Source organism: Vicia villosa, unplaced genomic scaffold, assembly GCF_029867415.1.
Source record: "Vicia villosa cultivar HV-30 ecotype Madison, WI unplaced genomic scaffold, Vvil1.0 scaffold8, whole genome shotgun sequence".
Taxonomy (NCBI): Eukaryota; Viridiplantae; Streptophyta; class Magnoliopsida; order Fabales; family Fabaceae; genus Vicia; species Vicia villosa.
Window position 1 is genome coordinate 2,769,355 of NW_026706811.1, and position 11,060 is coordinate 2,780,414.

The 11,060-nt window shown below is 34.9% G+C and overlaps 1 long non-coding RNA gene across 1 annotated transcript; it reads left to right on the top strand.

The window, feature by feature from the left end:
- The first annotated feature begins 6,675 nt into the window (after positions 1–6,675).
- Positions 6,676–8,715, top strand: LOC131643184 (uncharacterized). The gene is made up of 3 exons (XR_009296148.1): positions 6,676–6,812; positions 7,650–7,946; positions 8,046–8,715. It is a non-coding gene; the product is annotated as an uncharacterized LOC131643184 (long non-coding RNA).
- Positions 8,716–11,060: the final 2,345 nt, after the last annotated feature.

Consider the following 11,060-nt stretch of genomic DNA (forward strand, 5'->3'; position numbering starts at 1 on the left):
AATCCCACTTCTGCAAGCAAACAGTTAGAACACACTGAGTACCGACAGTGTTTCACACACATGACGCATACCGAAAGGAAAAATTAACAACAAGACTCTGGTCACATGACTGACTATGCTCTCATACCACTGTTGTAACACCCTTCTAAACCCCGCGGCAATTTAAATAAATATATCAGAGTAAAAACATAACGCAAGGGTGCCACAATTATTTAAAATAAATAAACCAATCATGGTCAAGTCATGCTTTATTAGGAAGGATTTACCCAAAACACCATCATGTTTATCACAGCGGAATAAGAAACAATATCAATATACCCAAATAGAAATATAATCCAACACCAAATAAAATAGTTTAATCTCATAAAACTCTATAACTATCGTCCCCCAGTGTTACAAGATCAGAGCATGACCGGCACGACCCAACATAAAAGGGTAAACTCTACGAGTCATCCTCACCGAGCACTAATGCCGCTAATCCTCAATCTGAAAATGACAACATGTAAGGGCGAGTCTCATTCTCAATTAGTAAATATTATGCAATTCATAAGCAACAAGCATCATAATATACCGTTCACCCAATTTTACATATTCAGATTCACATCTATTATTCATCAATTCACACAATAATAGATTACAACACAACACACAGAAATCCATACAATCATGTTATGACAAAATGCATATGACACAACTGACACTATGCATGTGGTACCAAATATTCGTGAATCACATTCACAGGACTTCTCTCTATGATACTGCCCTTCAAATCGCTCACACCCCACATGGGCACACGACTAACCTCATCGCTCATGCCTCACACCCTCATGGGCACACGATGACTGCTTACTAATCTCCGCACGATAGGAATTAGCCACCAACGATCCACTCATCAACGGGATCCATCCTCAAATGCATATGAATGAATGTACACATATACCATACTTAAAAACATCACCGATCTGATGCACCGTATCGTCTCATCATAACTCACCATTTTCATCACCGAATAAGTATGTACATGCTGCACAATCATTCAATTATTCACATATATTTACATCAAATATATCATTCAATCATCACCGTCATGTTATCACAACAATCATGATAATAGTCACAACAAATCTATCACCGCATCAACACATTGTCACATTCAAGAATATATGCACACAATGTTACATTCAATCATACATGTTCACATATAACATATAATCATCACATTAATAATAATAATAACGGTTCATTCCATCATCACACTAAAACATTGTCATGTTTACACAATTCCACATACACACAATATATATCACCGAAGAAATTAAATAATGTTTTAAAAATAATTCGGGTCACCACCCATCTCACCAATTCATCATATAAAATATTTAATTTTCTTTACAACGCTCCAAACGGCACTAAGAAATGATACACGGATCAAAAGATACGTTATTTTAAAGTTTGGAAAAATTCACACACAACAAGGTTTGCTCAGCGACGCAAGGCATAAGCAAAATCCTTCAGACCTCCGCTCAGCGGACCTCTAGTGACGTCCAACAGAAGAAAATTATGTTGGGACCTCCGCTCAGCGGACCTGCGATTTCAGCAAATCTCAGGTCTGCGACAGACCCTGCGATTCCACCTAGTTTTAGTCCAAAATCGATCTCGGACATCACATACATGCATATAATCATCATACATTCAATTATACACCACAAAACATCATTTAAACTCATTATTAACCAAAGTGTTCACACAATCATCATCAATTCAATCCAAATTATAACACCGTAACCTAACAATCCCAATGTCTAATTGAACCAAACCATACATCAATCTACCTATTACCTAAGATCACATAAGAGATACTAAAAGGAAGAGTCCCCCCTTACCTCGATGAATCTCTTGAATACCCTCCTTCCGGTTTCACGTTCTTGCCTCTTTCCCTTCTCTTGCCCTTTTCACGTGTTCTTCCTTTTTCTCTTCTCTTGGTTCTTTTCTTATTTTATGAAAAATAAAATAAAATGAAATAACCACAACTTAGTAAAATGCCTAACCAAATAGCACCTCTCTTTTACTAACATCACACCATAAGCCCAATAGCTCCATTCCATCATTTTCCAATTAAATCCAATTAAAATACTAAAATTCCATTATTTAATTTAAATCCAAATTAAATTAATAAATTGAAATTATGGGGTGTCACATAGGGTACGTCTGCCCCTAAATCTAAAGTTAGAATTAGGATATATGCTATTAAGTTGCAAAATGTTTACAAGAGAAGAATAGTTACCAATACCCAATTTACAATTGCAGAAAATTGATCTAATACTCTTCTCTTCCCTTGATTCGAGATGAACCAAGTGTGTCAAATCCTTAGAACAAACCTCCGGTTAACGCTACATGTTTTCACGTTATCAACATTCTGTAAACCTTTCACTCGGCTGATTTCAATCTCAATAATTCGACCCCAAGTCAATCTTCACAATCCTCTGGTTACCGTGATATAATTGAGCGAACCCACAGTTCCTCAATCTCTTCACTCAGTTGAATCTGATGAATCTTCGATTTGTGCAAAAAACCCCAAATCTTCAAGATCTCGGAGGAGAAAATCACAAAGATTTTATCCAAGAAAAACCCACAATTTCTTAACCCGAACAAGATTGCAATCTTCTACTATCAGACATTATCAACAAATGCTTCTCACCTTGGTCGACAAAAATGATTATGTGTATTCCCGAAGCTAAAAACTGATTTTTTGAGCGATAGGTTGGCCTGAGCAGCTGAGGTAGTCGACTTGAGCATTCCCGAAGGTGACAGGAGGGAAATCCATCAAGCCATGTGTCGACCTATGGGTCGACCTGAGTATTCCCGAGGGTTCCCCAAACTAACATGCGTCGACCTAAACAGGGCCATGCGTCGGTGCATGCTTTGCAAACTTGATTTCCAGGTTGCGTCGACCTATAGGTCGACCTGAGCATTCCTGAGGATGATAAAAAATTTTGCTTTTTAGCTTGAGTCGACCTGAGCACCTTTGAGAGTATACCTGAGCACCTGAAAAAGCCAAAAATGCCAATTTTTGTGATCCTTCATGCTTCCTTGTTCATCTTATCGACTTGTACCACTTCCAAACTAGGAAGACATGTTTTGACATCATTGAAACACTTTATTAGAGTTTTGCCCTATCATGAAGAAAAAGGCATTTTTTGAATGTTCATTTCGACGCAAAAACTCTTCAGTTCTAATGACGCCATAGTCATTATGATGCTTTTACAAAACGTCTCTTCATAAAACCTATGCAATGTTAGGACCCATAGCAGACCCTAACACTGACCTTGAAAAACTTAAGCAGTTTTTTCCAACTTATTATAGGTATAAACCAATACCGAACACTAGAAAAACCAAGGCCAAAGATGAGATCCATACTTGTGAAAACTCTCACCCAGATCAACAAGGTAATCCTTCAACGAATGAACCTATTAAATTAAATTATATGAATAATGGATTTAGGGTTTTTTTATTCTCTATTTTGTTTAAGGACTCCAAGAATTATTTAGGATAGTTAGCAAAGGTAGAAAAGAAGAAATCCCATGTCTGGAAAGACATGGGTATTTTTGACTTAATCCAGCTGTCGAAAGCAGAGCCTGCCTATTGCTCAAGCATGTTAGTTGCTTCTTTATATTTCTGGGATAGTACTCACTATAATTTTCATCTACCTTGTGGAATGATGACACCAACCCTCTTTGACGTAGCTGCCATTATTGGGCTTAAACCCACTGGTGAAACTTTCTACCCAACCTATATGGATGAGGACCCAATTGACTTCGACGTCTCTAGAGCTGCGTCCAACCCTTATATCGAACATTACCATGACAAAAAATTGGACAAAGTCTCTGATCGAGAGCATAGTGCATTTCTCGCATTATGGCTAGCCTGCAACGTTTTTTGCTCGAGATCCATTCAAGTAGCGAAGAAATTTATCATTATGGTGAACCAACCCCATGCTGGGCATGACCTCTGCCTGAGCGAAATCATTTTTGGCTCATATTTATAAGTCTTTGGGAGAAGGAGTAAATGACCTTAAGAATCCAAAGAAGAAAGGAAACTTATTGCTTAATGGTCCCTTCTGGTTGCTTCAACTGTGGTTGAATGCCTCATTCGAAGCTTCCTTACCAAACCTGAACCCTATCGACACAAAAGCTGATGAAATAAAAAATGGGAGGTCGAAGGGATACGCCTAGCTCAACTAATGCCAAGTGACGAAGGACACAATCTTCAACAAACCTTCACCATCTATGTGATGGTGTTTGCAAAGTGTTATAACTTCACTTCCTCTATAGCTTCATTCGCCACTAGGACATATGGACCTGAATGGTTCACAAGGAAATTTCCTGCTCTATTGAAGAACCAGGCAGCTGAATCTATTGCCATATGCGAAGCATTCCTTACTCCCAGGGTGATAAATCACAAACTTCGTCCCTCGAAAAACCAAATTACTTTGTTAAGTTATCAACCTAACCTTGTTGCTCTACAATTTGGTCTCATTCATATTCTACCAAAACCACTTTTCACCAATAAGAACGCCCTCCTCCTATACAACATGATCCACTCAGAGGAAGAAAGTAACAAATTTATATCCAGATATTCAGGGCGAACCAAACTCACTCCAGTGGCGTTCAAACCATAATTTCTTTACACTCAAGAGTTCGTCTCTTTGTGGCATGATTATTACACTAAGGAATTTTTTGATGTTGCTGCATTTACTCAGCATTTCACCAAGCTTTTGCTTCTGTGCAGGAGAAGGTCAAGAAAGGTACTTCGACTCATATCAAAGAAATCCAAGCATTCCAAAAGTACTTTGAAACTGCCTACAGACCTGATGATCTTAGTTGAACCATGCGTGAAGCCGCAGTTACTTTAAAAGAAGAGTTCACAAAGAAAATGGAAACATTAAAACTGCCTTCGTACCTTAAACCCGAACAATGCTACGAAATAACTTTTAATATGTGTATGTGATGATTTGATGAATACATGTGAATGATTGACGATACATATGTCGGATTGTAATCATCCTAATGTGATAAATATTGTATAATTCGTATGTGCTGATTTCTAAGATTTTGGACTATCATAGGATTGGATAAAGTGAGATTTGAGACTGTTTTAATAGAAAAACGTATTTTTGCCAGCGATGATGAGCGTCACCAATTAGACGATACAACTGTCATTGTGTCATGGAAGAAGAACGTGTTTCGCCTAGAAGACAAGCATCAGTGTTGGTGACAGTCCGACCATCAACGCCTTACGATGAGCGCTCTTCCCTTCAGACCCTCAGCGATAACGGGTAAGCATACCCATGGGGTGATGGCCCTCATAGTCATTACGATTCGACCGTCATCCTTGTTTTTGACTGAATTATGATGTTTGACTCAATTCTTTCGCAGAGGTTCTGATTCATCGGCTTATTTCCTACTACTAAAGTGATAATTGTTGAGAAAAGAATCTTGTTTGTTTATCGTTAATTAAATTGATAACAGCCTCGTGGATAGGTAGTGTTGAAGGTTAATGGTATAGGTTCAAGACAAACCAATGTCTTAGCCAACCAGCAGGGTTGATGTGAAGTTTGTTTAGGTTCCAGAGAACCAGTGTTCTCCTTAACCGACAATGTTGATATTTGGTGTATGAGGTTTGGATGGAGAATTGCATTTGTTGTAGCATCATGCATCATGTATCTCAAAGTTAGGTTAAGAATAGCATCATGCATCATGTATATCGAAGTTAGGTTAAGAGTTTTGTCCAATGAGTAGAACTTCAGATACATGAGAGTAGAAGAGATAAGCATCGCACAATTAAATTTGTCTATTGTATAATTGTATTGTCTGTAAATGATTGTTGTATACTATCTTTGCTATTTTTACAACATTTGATTTATGAAATTTATTCTCATCCCTTTCTTGTTTCCATGTCGCTATATATATACATTATGAATATGATTATCAGGTCGAAATCGAGGAGTGATAGTTGTTGTTTCTATGGAGGATGTCGCAGTTGACCTCTTCAGCTCCTTTGTTTTTCATTTTATATTCCGTTAGACCTTTTATTGACTATTAATATATTTTGGATTTTTGCTCTGATATTCTAACATCTGGTTGGGAATACTTTGCTATGTATTTTGAGTTGTTTTAAACTAACTACTAATGCTATATTTTGAATTTAATTTCCACCATAGGAATGAAAGTGAATGTTTTGTCAATATCACACTCACACCCTCATTGCATCTTAATATTTTCTGCAGTGTTTTTTTACATAAATTATTAGGGGGAAAAATTTTCAAAATATTTTCTGCAATGTTTTTTCTAAAGGCTTGGATTCAAGAAATTGAAAAAAAATTTCAAATCATGACATGTACAAATGCTCAGAAGGTTTTGTTTGGACCTCCTATGTTGGTAAAAATTAGAGGCTGTTGTTGGCACTATTATGAGGATTAATCCAAATTAAATTTAACTTGACTTTATTTTGCTAGAAATTCCCCAATCATTAATTTGCTATTTGCTGATAATTAAAAAAAACATTAAATTATATAGAGAATAATATTTAGACAAATGTAGTATACTATAATTTTGTTATTTAATTTATATGTATTTAAAGAATTCTATTCTATCAAATATTTTAGGACAATAATCCCACTTGAACCTATCATTTTCAAAATCATCTCTCCATTTTCAACCTTCTATCAATTTCATAGCTTTCGGAGAAACCGAGCGACACTGCAAATCTCAGAACTCTGAATACTTCTCCTCTGTTGATCGTGAAATGTTGAGGTTCGTTTTTTACTCCAATTTTCTATCTTCCTTTCACTCACACTCTCCGTTTAGGGTTTTCTCTCACTCTCTCCATCAATTCATTCCCAATAATTTTAATGTCGATGATGCCGTTTTCTCATTCCACCGCATGCTAACAATGCGTTCTACTCCTTCCATTGTTCAATTTAACAATATTTTAGGTTCCCTTGCTAGGACTAACAATCATTACGCCACTGCCATTTCCCTTTTTCACCAATTGGAACTCAACCAAGTTAAACCAAGTATTATTACTTTAAACACTCTCATCAATTGTTATGTGCGACCGACATCATTCGAGGATATTTGAACCGCAGGATCAGTTGAATATTCATCAGTATTTACTTTTGATTGATTAGTATGTACTAATGATGAGGCTGTTGAATTTGTATTTATGGCTTCTTTGAATTTTGAGTTATTTGTGCGATGTGATAGCTTTTGTCAATCAAGATTCAGAGACACAAGCTTATCAGAAATGATATACTCTTTGTTTTCTATTAATGATTTGTTTCTTCCATTAATTCCGTCTCATTCCATGAAACTGTGAAATCTGTATTTTACTTTAGAATATTTTCTATCCCTAAGTATAAACAATGTGAAAAATATCTAGTTAAAGTCACTTTCTGTGTTGAATTTATAGTATTTGTCCTGTGTAGTTAAGTTGAAGTCACATTGTTTTTATGTCCTGTGGAATAACATGTGATGGTAGTGGATAGAGAAAAAAAAAATAGTAATGGAGAATGTTATGCGATACCAATAAATTTAAGTTGTCTATCTTCTCAAGGGCATACATTTATGTGAATTGGTTTATCTTTGAAGATTTCCCTAAGTTGACGGAAAGAGGGCGAAAATGCCATTGGAAGCATGAAATACTATATTTTGGCTGGAACTTTCTGTCTGGAAGTTTATAAACCTCCACTTGGGCTGGTTGGTGGCCCTTGGTTCCATTGTCATTGGCTTGCCTAAAGATCTTTTGGGGCATGGATTCTATTAGGGCATTATTCATATCCTGCTGTAATGTGTGACACTACTGCTTTACAAGATTATATAGATAATGGAGTCCTCAATTCCCTGTTATGTATTGCTCAATGGTTTGAGAGAACTGCATTTCACAAGGTTTGGTGACATCGCTTTTATTTTCTACTTGACACTGATTTGTTTTCTTACTTTAGTAATCCTTACAATTCCATTCATACTTTCCACTTGCTACAACAGTTTGAAGCAGACATAATTAGCATAGTCCATAATTAGCTCAAATACAGGAATGAGATTGGAAGGTTCAATGTGCAGGCTCGGAATCAAGAATGCGAATGGATGGAGATACTCTTGAGACTTTTGTGCTTTAAACTGTTTCAGAAAGTTTATTTAGGCAGTAAATGGTTGGATAGAATGAAAGAGGGCTAAGTTAATTGAACAAGTTTAGAGTGTTTGGAGTCATTCGCCTTGTTTCGAACTCGGTAGGGGTCATGATCATGTGTTTCGAATCTATGTGCAATGTTAGTCAAATGTCTTTTTTTTGGTTCTAAAATGACAAGGAACTTGAATTGCTATCATAGTATGTATAGAATTTCATATGTTAATGAGATAGATAAAACAAATCTAGTTCAATCAATTTTATGATTCTTTGACAAAGAATATCATAACACCTGTGTCACCTGTCTTTTTTTATAAATGAAGGCAAGAACAAGTTTGAAACATGTACCTTTAGATATAAAGGGTTAATCAAACGTTTGTAGTTTAGAAGTTATTTTTAAAAAATAAAGTCAAATTAGCTGCGTATAAAATATTTTTTAAAGCAATCATAGAAAGTTTTTGGAAATAATAATGTAAAACTTCATAGTTATATGAGTATTAAAGGTGTATTTTCTTTTATGGAAGTAATAATGTGCAACTTCATTGTTATATGAGTACTGAATGTGTATTTTCATGTTTATTATTTTGTATACTTTTTTTACATGAATGCCTTTGTTAGTTATCTACCTTAATATTTTGTATACTTTTATTTATATGAATGCCTTTGTTAGTTATCTACCTTAAAAGAAATTTGTTTTCTACCTAGTTTTTCAAAAATCCTTCGAAAATTTAAAAATATCTTTTGGGAGATCAAAATACAGGAAAATTTGATAAGATTTAAAAATATCTTGAAAGATCAAAATACAGGAAAATTTGAAAGAAACAGATATTATTAAATTTTTTCTTTAAAAAAAAAAACTAAAAAGTAGTTTTGAAAAAAAGTACTGAGTACTACACACGATATGTTGTGAACACACATTCTATAAAAAAAATTCTAAAACACTTCGTATATTTCAAATTTTAAAATTCTAATGCGTCTATTTCAACATTTAGATTAACCTTGCATGCATATTCTACACATTCTATAAAAAAATTCTAAAACACTCTTCGTATATTTCAAAATTTAAAATTCTAACGCGTCTATTTCAACATTTGGATTAACCTTGCATGCATATTTTATTTGTTTTTTTTAAAATCATAGTTTCATATTTCAATCTTTAGAATAATTCCATGACAATATTTTACGTCCTTTGACAGGAAGTTAGAAGAAATTTGACTTTTTCTAAATAAAGTTATATTATAAGTCATTTATAAATCAATCTCACAATAAATCATACACATTTGTCATTCAATAGTAGGATCAAAATAGAAAACTATTGTGTATATCTAAATGTCAAAATCTCAAAATGTAAAATACATGTAAAAAATGTCATAATTAGTCACATTACAACCATAATGCAAAATGTCAAAATATACAACATATATTACTATTACTATGTGTTAATTCTCTGTTTTTCTAATTGGCATTATGTTTGGTAAAACTAACTTATGGGAACATTGTTGAATAAGATGTTCCAAGCAACTAACGAAGACATGTCGAGAAAGAAGTTCTATGCAGAGTTCATTCGACATTGCGTCTGTTTTGCTACAGCTAGATCAATTAGAGTTAGTTGATGTACAAGTGCAAAATATTTTGGAATATTATGCAATCCTACGTGGTGCTTGAATTAAGGGATAATAGATTGTTTCTGATTCCAAGTTATTTAATTAGTTACTAAATATGGAGAATATTTAGGAATCTAATATTTGATTTCTTATCTTCATGGAGAAGATTGTGGAAGATTTTCTAGAGTGTCCTGTAGTCTTTTGAAGTCCAAATCCAGTCCAGAAGATTGTTATATATAGCAAGCATCAGACCTAATTTTTTGGATGAATTTACAGTGTAGTGTGTTAGGATTTGTATAGTCTTGGCTATTGTGAGCCACTCCTATATCATATTGATAGAAGAGTTTGGTGTTTTCATCGAGTTGTAAGTTCTGTGCTCATCCATAAGCTTTTGTGTTTTAGAAATGTGTCTTCTAATATTTGTAATCGTTATCACGGTTGTGATTGAGAAGGATTGAGGATGAGTCTCACACCTAGGTGAGTCTTAGGTACAAGTTAGCACGGGTAGTATGATTAAGTGATAAGTTGTAAACGGGGGAGTTTAGCTTCGAATTGATACTATTTAGTGGACTTACCCCTAGCTTGGTTGCCTCCAGAGTAGGTATTGTAGATACCGAACTAGGTAAACAATTACTTGTGTTCATTATTATTCTGCAATTCACTTTTATACTTTGTCATTGTGTGTGTTTGGAAAACATTGTCTCGACATCCTCTGAGTATGCTGCAAAAGTCACATCAACATCCACGCGGAGGACAACAGAAGGAGTAGTAAAATTTAGGTAAGAAAATATCAGAGTATTAAAATTTCATACAACACAATTAGGATGTTACACTAAGTAACCAAACAAACACCTAGAAAACAAACGGCCATCAGCGATTCCAAAAGCATACAACACCTGCCTATAAAACGATACATAACACACGGAAGATATGAACATATAAATGTACGTATAGCTCTCACTCTCAAAGAGGAGTCTTTTCAAAAATAAAGTGTTTACAATACACACCAGCACGTCATCACATATACATGTTCAAAAGAGTCATATACAAATAAATAACAACAGACTCCCGACTACCCGGTGTTACATATCAGAGCAACCAACAAGACCAACTGAAGAACTACCTCTTCCAAAGACTCCCGAAGCGGCTAATCTGCAGGATGCCACTCAAGCATCAAATCAGCAGAAGGGTGAGTATATAGTTCATTACGAATAAGTATAATATATATAGCGACTAACACACAATTAATCAAAATACAACACACAGATCAAC